Below are 14194 nucleotides of genomic sequence, written 5' to 3'. Positions count from 1 at the left end.
GTCAGTCTAGGGATGCCTGGGCGGCTCAGCCAGTTAAGTGGCTGCCTTCAGCTCAGGTCATGATCCTAAGGTCCTGGGATCGAGCCCCACATCGGGCTCCTTGCTCAGTGGGGAGCCTACTTCTCCCTTTGCCTGCTGCTCCCCCTGCTTGTGCTCACTCTCTCTCTCTGATCTGAAAAAAAATAAACAACTTAAAAAAAGTATGTTGGTCAGTCTAAGAAGCAAGTCAGAATAGATATAGTAAGATTCCATTTATGTTAAATGCAGTGTGAAGAGTTTGTGGAAGTTATGTATTATAGTAGAACCATGCATAGGTTGTAAAAATATAAAGATAGCTTAGGAAATGATTAATACAAAATTCAGGATACTGGTTTTTCTCTGGGTAGTGGAGGAGAACGCAAAATGTACTTAATGAATTGCAATGGATTTTAACTGGTAATATTCTATTTCTTAACCTGAGGGATATAAATATGGGTGTTCAAGTTATTATTACATTGTAACCTATCCTTATACATTTTATATACTCTTCTCCATGTATACTATATTTCAAAGACAAAAGTTATCAGTAATGATCCTGACGCACAATGACCCCAAGATAGGTTGAATCATATTTTGATAAGTGGCTTATATAACTCCTTAAGAAAAGTCTGATTTTGTTGTCCAAGGACACAGATGGAGATGAAATTGATTATATCCTAATTGTGCTTTGATTTTTGCAAAATGTTGGGAAATTAACTTAGTAGCTCTATTTCCATTTTTATGTTTATAGAGTAGCAGTGATATACCAGTTTATTTGAAGATTAATATTTACAAAACACCTTGTACCTGCAATATTACTATACACTGTATTAAAATAATATATTAAAAATACACCATAACTTCTGACTAATGGAGGTTTTTTAGTGAATAATGGATATACTGGCAATCTAGATCATCACTGACTTGGTTATAAGTGATGATAAGAAACATTTAGCTTAATGGAAGAGAGAAAAATTGATGGCAATTAGATAGATTTTTGAAAGCTAAAAGTTTATACATATAACAAACTATGAAAACACTTTAATAATGCTTTTTGTATGATGGAAAAAACTTTCAGAGGCATACAAATCCATAGGAAGAATGTTTTCAACAGAGTACAAAAATGCAATCTTCCTACTTGGATGTTAGCAGTGAATGTCAAAATACCATACTGCTGATTTTTGGTTTTAACTCTTGAAGATGACAGGTAACCATCCATACAACATTAGTTTTTCAAATGGTCATGAAAAAAATACTGTCACCACCAAAAGCACAGATAAATGACCAGCTGTCCTTTTTAAAAAGTGTGTGAGGTCTAGTACAGTGCTTTCTTCAAAGACAGGTCATTAAAGAGAGGAGATTAAGTCAGGCATGAATGAAACAGGGTTTAGAGGACTGACTCCAATATGGGTGACCACAGATATAATGTCTAAGGAACATGACAGTATCAGGGAGGATCCGAGTTAGCAACACTATCTATAGGGTGTGATGTGATGGATGGAAGCGCTCTAGTAGTATCTAGAAAATGGCCATACAGTAATAGGGCCCTGTCTCTACAAAAAGTTGCAGATTAGAATTGGGGAGACTGAAAGGCTGAATAGGGCTTGCTAGCAGGGAGGTAGAATGTAAATCTGAACACAAATTAGACTAATAATCATAAAGAAAAGATATACAATGTAATTATTCCAGGGTTCTTACTAAGAACATTATATTTTCATTCTAAATCCTTCTTAACTAGGAATGGAAATTTGAATAGTCTGCCAGACTTACGTGATTCCCAATTTTTATACCACATAGAGTTAAATTTTCAAGGTGAAGGATTTCTGAACCTACAATTAGCCAGACCAAAGAGGAAAGGACTGGTTATAAAAGCCATTCTGTTCACTAAGCTACTTATATAGATAGTGAAAACTTCTTATTTAATAATATCAAACTTTATTGAAAAATACAATTTGCATGGGACTACTTTTAACCTAATTTTAAAATTGTGATGGGTATTTTCTACTTGCCCTTCTAGTTTTATTTTCGCTTTTATTTTCACTTCTTCAGAATCTTCTCTGTGCTCCCAGAAGGCTGATATCTAGGGATTGATTTGATAGATGACCTTATCCTCCTACTTCTGGAAGGGATTGTCCAGTGGGAAGCTCCAGCAATAGGTTGGAGGGCAAGAGGGAAATGAGATTGGGTATTCATTCCCTACATTAGCTAGTCTTCAAAGGTATCCCCCAACAATTTCTCCCTTTCTTGTATATACATGCCACTCTTCATATCAAGAGTTGGAGCTTATTGCTGCCTTCCTTGAAACTGGGCTGGCCTATGACTGGCTTCTACAAATAGAAATAGCAGAAGGACAGTTTGAGACTTCCAAATTCAGACCAAAGAGAACTGGAAGCTTCTAATTGCTGCCTCCTGGAACTCAGCCACCATGCTATGAGAAGCCCAAGATAGATGGAGGAATCACAAAAATGAGAACCAAGGCACTCTAGTTATATATTGGGCACTAGTTATATATATTGGGCACTAGTTGACAGCCATATGAGTGTGTAGCCAGTCTCCAATATGGCACCCAATTAAGGTTGTTTCCTGTTATTCATATTCTTATGTAGTCCCTTCCCACATTGTACCAGTACTGGTTTATATGACCAACTGAATACCACAGAAGTGATCTGTCACTTCCAACATTACAAACTGTGCTGTGTTTGTCATATTGGTGATCCTCTCAGAGATCACTCACTTGGAAAAGCCAGCTGCCATTTCAGCTTATGGAGAGGACTTTGTGGTGAGAAACTGAAACCTGTCTACAAACACATTAAGTAGATCTACCAGATTTCAGATAACTGCAATTCAGCCAACAACTTGATTGTAACCTCAGGAGAGACCCTGAGTCAGAACCACCCAGCTGAGCCGCTCCCAGGTTCCTGACCCACAAAAACTGTGCAATAATAATTTTTATTGTATTAAATGCTAAGTTTTGGAGTAATAGATTACATAGCAATAAATAACTAATACATCTGTCCTAGGCATATAGGATAAATTGAACCCTCAGGTGATTGTAGCCCCAGCTGACCGAAGGAGTGGAAGAGACCATCTGACCCAATTTAGCATATACAATCATTAAAGATAATAAAATGGTTGTTATTTTAAACCATTAAATTTGGGGATGGTTTGTTTTGTGGTAATAGATAACCAAAGCAGAAATTCGTACTAGAAGTGAGGTGCTGCTATAACAAAAAACCTAAAACGTGTGGCATTGGCTTTGGGACCACGTAGCGGGTTTATGTCAGAACGGTCATAGATATAGTCAGTGGAGACTATAAAGACAGTGAAGAAATTGCTATTTGAGCCTGGAGCAAAGGTGAGTTTCTGCCCTATTATGTAGAAGGAGAATGTTTGACAATGCTGTAATTGTGGTAATATGAGAGAGAGAAAATATGTCTAATGACCTTGTGTATTTGGCTCAGGAGGTTTCCAGATAGAAAGTTGTAAGGGTCAACTGGTTTCTTTAGGTATATATGACAATTAATAGGGTGAAATGAACTAGGGAAAAACCATTTAACTTTCAAGCAGTATCTAGAGTACAAGTCAGCAAACATTTTCTTTAATGGGCCAGATCGTAAGTATTTTAGGTTTTTTAGGCTGTATGGTGTCTGTAGCAACTATTCAACTCTGCAGTTGCAGCACGAAAGTGGACACAGACAATTTGTAAGTGAATGGGTGTGGCTGTGCTCCAAAAAAAAAAAAAATGACAAAGCAGGTGACAGCCTGTATTTGACCTGTGGGCCATAGGTGACCAACCTCTGATCTAGAAGAAACACTTTCAAATAAGGATTTGCTGGGTTGGAACATAAATTATTCTCATATTCATCTTTTCCAGCCCATATGAGATTTTCAGAGCAAATTAAAACCTGGGGGCAAAGATCAAATCCAGAGTGCTGCCAGAAAACAGCCACAGCATGAAGATCAGCTCAATAGTGCAGTTGAAAGAATGTTTAACCTTCAGAGAGATTAAGGATTTGTCCCTTAGACCCTCTCAGCTAGACAATAGGGCTTTTAAGAATCTTAAGGGCTTGCCTTGTTGACCTTCTCAGCTAGACAGTAAAGTTTTTAAGAATCTTCAGATAGTGCTTCATAGGCCCATTCAGCTAGAAAAAAGGAATTTCAAATATTTTAAAGGTATTACCCATATAGCATTCTGATTTTCAGTCCAAAGTAGAGAAGGGTATGTCTTTAAAAATCTATCATAAAATATTTTATAGGTACATAGAAAATCCAAAAATTTTAATGGAAATTTTAAGAGCTTGGACTAAAAGGGACAGAAGTAGTTCAAAATGGAAAAGGACCTCAGTGTTATTACTCTCATATGAATAGGACACAGCTGAGAAAATGACTTAGCAGCAACACATTCCACTTCTTATGGAAAAGTAAGGATGACAGGAGGCAGAGCCATGAAGAACCATCCTCAGGGAGCAAATCAAGAAACATTCTCTATCCCTGGAGATGGAGGAAATGGTGACATGTGGGCCAGGAAATGGCCCACATGCTGTGGGCCAGTAACTGCTATGTGCCTTAGGTTTTACACTGTTAGAGTGAAGGTTTCTACCATGTGCTTTCCTCATTGTTGTATATTAGCTTTGTATGGGGCACATAATGATTGTGTTGGTGTTTCAGTTTTTAGTTCACAGGTGTTCCTGAGACGCTTGAGGAGTCTACCTCATCTACATTTGTTTCTGGTAGAGGTGACAAGAGTTGTGGCTATGAGCTGATGCAATAAGGGAATGGGAATTTGTGGCGGTATTGGGAAGTGTTAAGTGTACTTTGTACATGAATTGTTACAGCCAGAAGGTAGAATCTGGAGTGTCTTTCCAAATCCCTCCTCATGGCCTGGCCATGAAATTGGTAAAATTACTGTTTTGAGACCTACAAGCCCAGGCTTTAAGAGGATTGATAGTATGACAGATATATAAGATGAGCCGCTCAGATCCTACTTTAGAGAAGAACTTGCTATTCAGCAGTGAGGAATAAAGACAGCAGACAGACATCAAATGCAGCTCCTTCAGCATCTATCTCAGCTATAGAGACCTGCCTCACCTGAGGTCATGCCTTTCCTTGGAGACTAAACAAAGAGAGGGTATAAAGGTCTGGACATTTTGCCCTGATGCGCTACAGATTTGCAGGTTAACCAGTTGCATCACAGTTGGATTTTTTCCTTTGCCTAATCCTGCTACTTCCACATTTTCCCCCTCAGGATCAACAACAAACATTCTGTACCCCCAAATTCTCAGAATCTTCTTCTGGAGGGTTCAACCTATGACATGTGGGTTGTACTACCTACCCCTTAAAATCCAGTAGCCATGTTGTAAGAAGCCATATCTATATGGAAAGGCCAGATGGAGAATACTGTAGTGGATGAATCCAGCTGAGTGTCTTGTTAAAAGCCATTACCAACCGGAAACTATGTGAATGAGCCATCTTAAGACTTTCCAGCCCAGCTGAACTTACAAATGATTTTGCCCTTCCTGATATCATGTGGATTAGAAGAACCACCCAGTGAAACCGTGGAGATATGAAAAATAGTAAAATAGTTTTTTTAAACCACTAAGTTTTAGGGTGGTGTGTAATGCAACAATAGTTAATTGAAACATTTCCCAGCTCTCTCCTTGCTAGATACAAGTTGTGCTTCCCTATTGAGGGTTACATTTCTCTGTCAAATTTCCCCTGCAGCTCCATTCTCTGGATTCTGTGGTAACATCTCTATCTTGCTATCCCCAGATTATTGTGCATCTATTGTGAAAGTCAGTATAAAGTCACTATAAAAAGGGAAAATATCTCCCAATTTTATAAAATCAAGCAGATATGATTTCTAAATATAGGAGGTTTAGGGGCACCTGGCTGGCTCAGTCAGTAGAGCATGCAACTCTTGATCTTGGGGTTGTGAGTCTGAGCCCCACATTCGGTGTAAAGATTACTTTACAAAATTGAAAAATAAGGGTTCTTCAGTGACTCAGTCTCTTAAGTGTCCAACTCTTGGTTTCAGCTCAGGTCATGATCTCAGGGTCGTGGGATTGAACCGCCATCAGGCTCCCTGCTCGGTGCGGAGTCTGCTTGAGATTCTTGTCCTCTCCCTTTGCCCCTCTCCCTGCTTGGTGCCTGCATGTGCTCTTTCTCTCTCTAAAATAAATAAATAAAATCTTTAAAAATATTAATTATAAATAAATATAGGAGTTTTAAGTAGAAATCCTCTAACATAGCTCTTTTTCCCTCCTTCTTTCAAAATTATCTTATCTCTGAAAAGAGGTACTTTGGCTCACCCCTGCTTCAATAGGCAGGCGATAAGGTCTGTTAATCTCATTTTCTTTCCATAAAAGGAAAAACATATGTTAAATGTCTGTATAAAAAGGTCTTAGTCCTTAAGTAGGACATGTTCCTAGGGTTCTGCCATAACCAGTAGTGTTTGACAGCCTGATATGCTTTGAATATGCTTTGAAAAATGTGGCCTTAAACAAAAGCAAATAATGTTTAATGGTGACTTTTTAGGAACTTGTTAGGGGGATAAGTTTGGAGAAGGAAAGGCTTTTAAAAGATTTTCAATATATTTTTATTTATCTATTTATTTATTATTGTTTAAGTAAACTCTACCCCTCGACGTGGGGCTCGAACTCATGACCCTGAGATCACAAGTCACATGCTGCACTGAATGAGCCAGCCAGGCACCCCTCAATATGTTTTTAAATAGTTCCATAAAATAAACAAAAACTTTTCTATCTTATATTTAGTCTCCTACCCTTTATTAACAAGCTAAAATCAAATTGGTCTCCTAATTGTTACACTAAGCTGAATTATCAGGAGTTTGGTAAATAAATTGCTTCTTAAGTAACTACTATCAATGAAAGATTATTATATTTGTGCCATTTAATGCTAGGTATTTTGTAAACTTTCGAGTATTTTTGGTAATATTTGACTCAGATTTTTTAAATTAAGGTTAGGCTTAACCCTTTATCCAAGTTTGCCCAGACAGACTCAGTTTATGCCCATTGTCTCATCACTACTATTGTCATTATTATTGTTCTTTCTTATTCACAAAACTGTACGTTGGATGATAAATTACCTGGTTACCTTATCTCAAGTGGTAGTTATTTCTAAGACAAAAATATGCATACTTATATCAGAAAAATAATATTAGTTTAAATATTTTAAAGGCTATTTTGTTGTTTTTTCCAAATAACAGGGTCAGAGTATCTTTAAATTAATTTGAAATTTTTAAAAAGGTTAACATGAATTTTTAAAAAGAACCTATATAATTTTAGACTTAACTCGTTGAAAATGCACTTTTTCAAGTTGAGATAAGCTTAGTAGTAAAATTATGTTCCATAAATTGACTTTTATAATTTTTTTCTATGGAATATTTTCCTAGTACTTGAAGAAGACAAATGAGGTTTGAAACCACAAAGTAAATTAAGGGTTTTCTTGATCAGCAGTTACATAAATTAGAGTGAATGTCAGTTTTATATTAATATTTAATAATAAGTTGATTAAACTTTGATTGAAAGCCTGTTTGTTTACATATTATGTAAATTGATTTTGAAATAAAGTTTATAGATTTAGATGATGTTTACATTATTTCAGTTTCTAAGTTTACATGTGCCACATAAATTTTGGTGCTATATGACAGCCCCTAAATAAGTTTAAATTTGGGAAAAAATAGCAAAATAGTAGAATGAGAGATTAGGAAGTTTTTCAGAATTAAAGTTTAACCTTTTTTATTCCATCAGCTTCATTCTTTTGTAATATAAAACGAAAGAGATCATGTTTACTATGTGAACAAAAATCTCTGTGATGGTTGTTGTCTCTTTTGGCATCATGTTTGCCATCACTACCCTTACTCAGATCTATCTTTGATCTTCGCTTTGTGAGTCTTCTGCATATGAACTGTACCACTCAGTCTTCCTTACCCTGAATATGAGATATGGGACTGGTATCCAAAATATACAAATAATTCTTAAAGCTCAAAAAAAGAAAACAAATAACTAATTTTAAAAAATGGGCACTACATCAAAAACTAATGATATACTGTACGGTGACTAACATAACATAATAATAATAAAAAAAAAAGAAAACAATATAACAGATAACCACGCCGGGACGGGGCGGGGGGAATGGGCAAAAGATTTGGACACCTCACCAAAGAACATATATGATGGCAAATAAGCATATGAAAAGATGCTTCATTTCATATGCTATCAGAGTAATGCAAATTAAAACAACAATGAGATACCAGTACACCTATTAGAATGGTCAAAATCCAAAGCACTGACAGCACTAAATACTGTGAAGATGGAGCAACACGAACTCTCATTCATTGCTGGTGGAAATGTAAAATGGTGCATCCACTTTCAAAGACATATTGGCAGTTTTTTTTTTTTTTAAACAAAGCTAAATATAGTTTTGCTACATATAACAGTTCCATTCCCAGGTATTTACCCAACTGATTTGAAAACTTATGTCCACAAAAATCTTCAAGTTTTTTTAGTATGTTTACTCATAATTATAAAAAACTGGAAGCAACAAAGTTATTCTTCAATAGGTGAATGGTAAACAAATTGTGGTACATCCATACAATGGAATATTATTTGGTGGTAAGGGAAATGAGCTATCAACCCAGGTAAAGACATGAGGCATCCTTAAATGCATATTGCTAAAGAAGTTAGTCTGAAAGGTTACATACATTAGGATACCAATTATAAAACATTAAAATGGCATATGAAGATTAAAACTATACAGACAATTTAAAAAATCTAGTGGTTACTGGAGGTTTGGGAGGAGGGGGAGAAGGTTCTAATAAGTGAAAAATTGTTTCTTATTTGAGGTACTGAAATTATCCTGTGTGATACTGTAATGGTGAATACATAATAGTAACAACTGTCGAAAACCTATAGAATTTTATCACACAGAGTGGCCTTCATGTATACAAATATTTTAAAAATTATCTAGAAGGTCGGAGAATCCCAGCTTGGAATACAGACTATGATGAGAGAATCTGACTGTATTACAAGTGTACTAAAAAAAAGAAAAACTTCACAAAGAAGGAGGTAGGGAGGAAAGATGATAAAGTAAATAGCTGGAAATGAGTGGAGCCTGTAATGCTTAAGGCAAAAACTGTAATTTTAGCTTACAGCTTACAATTTTAGCTCCATGAAGGTATGAGTTAACAATGCTGATAAGGCTATAATATATATACTCAAATTGAACAACTTAATAAATGAATAGAAGATGGTGGAAGCCAGGTTCTCACTGTTAAGTGGAGGTTAGAAATAAGTAAGGGAAAGAGTTAGAATGATCCATGTGGTAAAAGATCAGAGCCAGAAACATCAGGATGAACTCCTGTTTAGCTTAATATAGATATAAATGGTTACATGCAGAAATATTTATAGAGGGACGCCTGGGTGGCTCAGTCATTAAGTGTCTGCCTTCGGCTCAGGTCATGATCCCCGAGTCCTGGGATTGAGTCCCACATCGGGGTCCCTGCTCAGTGGGAAGCCTGCTTCTCCCTCTCCCACTCCCCTTGCTTATGTTCCCTCTTGCTGTGTCTCTGTCAAGTAAATGGATAAAATCTTTAAAAAAAAGAAATATTTATAGATATGTGTATATACACAGGTTAGTATATACAATTATATGTTCTTAATCTGTCAATTGAGAGGTACTAGAAACAATGACGCCCCAGTAACAACAAGAATATTTAGCACCCAGATTTTGGTTTCAAGTACTATCTCCAATAAGAGGAACCAGGGCTTCTTGGATAAATGATTAATTCTAGGACTGGATCAGGAATTATTTAAGATGAGTCTGGAGCATTATGCAGTACTAGGATGTAAGGAAGTGTTCCTCCAAAATTCATATATTGAAATCTAATCCTCAATGTGATGGTATTTAGAGGCAGGGCCTTTGGGAGGTTATTAGGACATGAGGGTGAAGCCCTCATAAATGGGATTAGTGCACTTGTAAAAAGAGGCAAGAGAGGCAGCAGCTCACTCGATCTCTCTCTGCCATGTGAGAACACAATGATAAGTTGGCGGTCTATAACCCAGAAGAGGTTCCTCACCTGAACCCAACAGTGCTGGTACCCTGATCTTAGACTTCTAGCCTCGAGAATTGTGAGTAAAATATTTCTGTTGTTTATAAGCTACCTAGCCTATGGTAGCCTTTACTGTAGCAGCCTGAACTAAGGGAGTGCTCAAAACAAAACTAACAAAACAAAAACCTACATTGATGAGGTATGTTGAAAGGATAAAAGAGTCAACTGAAAGAATTGCAAATGGCCAAAACTGGAAAAATTTGAGCAATAAAATAAATATATGATTAGATTATAATCCAAAATATAAGATAAATTCCCATGGGTCCATGATGATATAAATGATAGGATAAATAAATAAATAAATTTTGTAGAAGAATTATAAATAACTTATGTAGATACCCTGCCTTCCTGGAGGGGGGACTATAAAAACCCACTCCTTAAGTGGGGGATATGTATAGTGACTTTTTTCCTAAGAAGACAATATGGATAGGGGGGATAATGAGATGAGAAAACCTGACAAATAATACCTCAGCCAGGTGATCAAGGTCAACATCAACATCAGTATTAGGTTATAAATCAAGTTCATAGTATGTGCCCTTGATATGAGGTAATAAAACGGCAGTTTACCTCTACAGTTTTCCTTGCTAAAACCCATAACCCCAGTCTAGCTATGAGGTAAAAAAAAAAACACAAATTACCTGACATGTATTCTTCAAACACATGTATCCTGGATGGGATCTTGGAATAGAAAAAGAATATAAGGTAATAACTAAGGAAACTGGAATAAACTATGAACTTTAATTATAATGGTTCAACATTGGTTCGTCACTTGTAACAAATGTATCATACAGATGTTAATAAGGAAACTGCATGCAGGGTAAAAATAAACTGTACTATCATCTCAGCTTTTTTTTTACTGTAAATCTAAGACTGTTCTAAAAAATAAGCTCTATTTTGAAAAAAAGTAGTGTAAAGTCTAACACATAGTAGGTGCAAGGTTAGGAAAGGAATACCTTCATGCATTCAAGAATTGGGCTCTTGAAAATAGAATAAAATGTTACAGCTTAAAAGAACCCAAAGGACCATCTTGTTCAACTTCTATATAAAGAAGGAAGATGAGAGCAAAGAATGTTAAGTGACTTGCACAGGTCATGGAGTAATGGAAAAGTAGGTGCTTTCCACAAACAGTATTGCTCAGCTAATGAGACCCCACATTTTTGGAATATTTGTATATCTGTAAAACAAACTATCCTTTCTAATTTGAGTAATTTTAACAAATTGAAAGGGAAAAATTGGGACCCATAGGCAATTCAGTTAGGGACCTTTAAGACAATCTGGTTGTACAACAGCAGATTTTAGAAAAGAAGACCCTCTCAATGTAAACTAATCATTAAATAATTGCAAACTGAAGGAGCTTTTGGGATGGAATTAAAAATACATGGAAGCATGATTTCAGATAATACCTGAATGAGAGGAAAAAAGGCATTGGAAAAACATATATTCTACATGTTGCAATGTTCTGTTTAAACCTTGGAAAATTGTCATTTGGTGGAGTTACTATAGGACTCATTAGAAGAACTGAGGAAAAAAAAAACAAAGCTTTTCTCTGATAAGTACCTATAGTTAGTGAAAGGTTTTTCCTTCATAAATCCAAAGTTTGGAATGATTATGGACCAGGAGAAATTCCTAACACATGAATGAGTTTCCTCACCAATAAGTTCATGGTTGAGCTGAGCCCAATCAGGATTTACAGATGAGGGTATCTGTGGTCTTAAGGTGTTGTTATTTATTTAAATGTTTTATGTTACAAATCTTTATTAAGTTTTGGTCATTAAAATTATGTAGTCTTTTTAATAGTTTATAACAGGAAAAGATCAATTAAGTCTAGGAACTTTGGTCCATTTCATCACAACTTTTCCATCCAGGTTAGAAATAGGTCTAAATGTTAAAAAAGTATCTTCTTAAGTAGATGTCACTTTTCAAACAATGATAAAAATAAAAATTGCAAAGGAACTAACCAATTTTCACCATGCTTATCTAATAAATTGACCCTCTTATGCAACATGAATAGAATTGATGCATGGGTCATCAGTATCTTGTAGAAATATTTTGGTAGGGATGGTAAATTCTAATTACCCCATATTTTTCTGATAGCTGACATATGCTTACACAGATGATGGCAGTTATTAAACATTGCATGCAGATTCATATATATGATAGAGCAATGTTAGAGATTATTTGGGAATAGAAGAATGCTTTAAAAAGAAGATCAACAATCCAAAATGTGCTGTTGAAGCAAAGGTTCAACAAATTTAGAACTAGGTCATAAGAAGCCTAAATGTCTAACAAAAGAAACACATGACAATTCAGGTTTTCAAACTAAGAATTTTTTAAAGTTCTCTCATGTAGAAGTTACTTTTACTCTCCGATTTTGATCATTCAAACTATTTACTTGTACTCTGAATGCACCTATAAGCTAAACACGTATTATAGTTTACATAGCTTAATTATTAAAGTAAATTTACATAGCTCATAATGTTTTTAAGGAATGAAACCCAAGACTTTGAAGCCATATTTATAACATACCATTACACTTTTTTTTTTTTTTTTTAATGAGAGAGAGAGCACGAGAGGGAAGAGGGTCAGAGGGAGAAGCCGACTCCCCGCTGAGCGGAGAGCCCAATGCGGGACTCGATCCCCGGACTCCAGGATCATGACAAGAGCCGAAGGCAGTCGCTTAACCAACTGAGCCACCCAGGTGCCCCACCATTACACTTCTGTCACATAGATGGTCATCCAGATAAGCAACATACAAAATTATCTTTTATAGACGGAAAGAACTCTATATAGGAAATCAAAATGCTTTCCAGTTGGTTATCAAGGAAATTTCCTTCATCTTCTGCTTTTTATACTATCAGGTAAATCTTTGTATAAATGCTATCTTTTGTTAGATGCTTTCACAACTAATTCAAAATCTCCTTGTCAAACTATTTATTCTGTAACAATAAAAATTTTCAAATACATTAACTGTACAAAGGAAAAAAAATCTAGAAATATTGATCTGCTGTCCTGCCACCTTGCATTGTGAAGATAAGCAGTTTTGTGCTAAGCCTGCTAGTGCCCAGCTCGCAGAAGGCACAGCTGCCTTCAAGGTGTTGCAGGTGGTCGAGGGTTTCTGGGTGACCTTTTGGTTGAAGGTGTACAGATGAGAAGTGGCCACCTCTGGGCCCCCCAATATCAATTACGAGGGTGGCTACTTCAAGACATGCCTCAAGTTCCCTATCGACTGCCTTTTCTCTCCTTTGACCTTTTGGTTCCTGACCAAGTTGTGGCATCCCGACATCTACGTGACGGGGGATGTTTGCACCTCCATCCTCCACCGTCGACCCCCAGAACGGGGAAACACCCTCAGGGCGGTGGAACCCCACCCAGAATGTCAGGATTGTCCTCCTAAGGGTCACTTCCCTCTTCATCGAGCCCAGCACCTTGTTATCAGCCATTGTGGATGCCTCGGTGGTGTACAGGAAGTAGAAAGAGCAAAGGCAAGGACCCGGATTACACGGACCCGGAAGCAAGTCCTGCGACCGAGGTAGATGGAGAGCCGGACTGCGCAAAGCTGCCTGCTGTGATAGCCAAGTACTTCATGAACGCCGAGGCCCCCACATCCCATGAGGGCTTGGAGGAGTATATGAGGACCGCGAGACCCAAGCCAGGGCCGACTCCAGCCGCAAAGAATCCTGACACTGCGGCCCCCGCCGAATAACCTTGCCAGTTTTACCTCCCCAGGCCTAGTGTGTGGGCCCTGGGGGCACCCCCTGATGTGGAGACTACCTCACGGAAGGTTTGTACTGCCCCCTTCCTTGGGTTGTTTGTTTTAGCTCTTACTTTCCTTTTCCATATTGGTGCTGGGTTTTCATCTGCTTTTTGGGGAGGGTCCATCCACTCTTCGGTCCCTCGGAGTCCTACTTGTGTTGGGCGCCTGCATCGGGCCTGCCCAGGCAGGCAGCTCTATGGGCGAACTGTGATGGCCCGAAGACCCAGACCCTGGTTCTGTCTGCAGCTCTGGCTAGCAGGAGCCAGAAACTTTGGGTTCCCAGCTCGTGAGTG

At 37.3% G+C, this 14194-nt stretch overlaps 1 pseudogene; it reads left to right on the top strand.

Annotated features, from left to right (window-relative positions):
• LOC114217847 (ubiquitin-conjugating enzyme E2 R1 pseudogene) overlaps positions 1–13850 on the top strand; it is a 36608-nt pseudogene extending 22758 nt beyond the window's left edge.
• The last annotated feature ends 344 nt before the right edge of the window (positions 13851–14194 follow it).

Source organism: Eumetopias jubatus, unplaced genomic scaffold (assembly GCF_037043125.1).
Source record: "Eumetopias jubatus isolate StellerSeaLion01/CBP00866 unplaced genomic scaffold, mEumJub1_p1.0 scaffold_7, whole genome shotgun sequence".
In the NCBI taxonomy this organism is placed as follows: Eukaryota; Metazoa; Chordata; class Mammalia; order Carnivora; family Otariidae; genus Eumetopias; species Eumetopias jubatus.
This window is presented reverse-complemented; position numbering and strand designations above follow the sequence as displayed.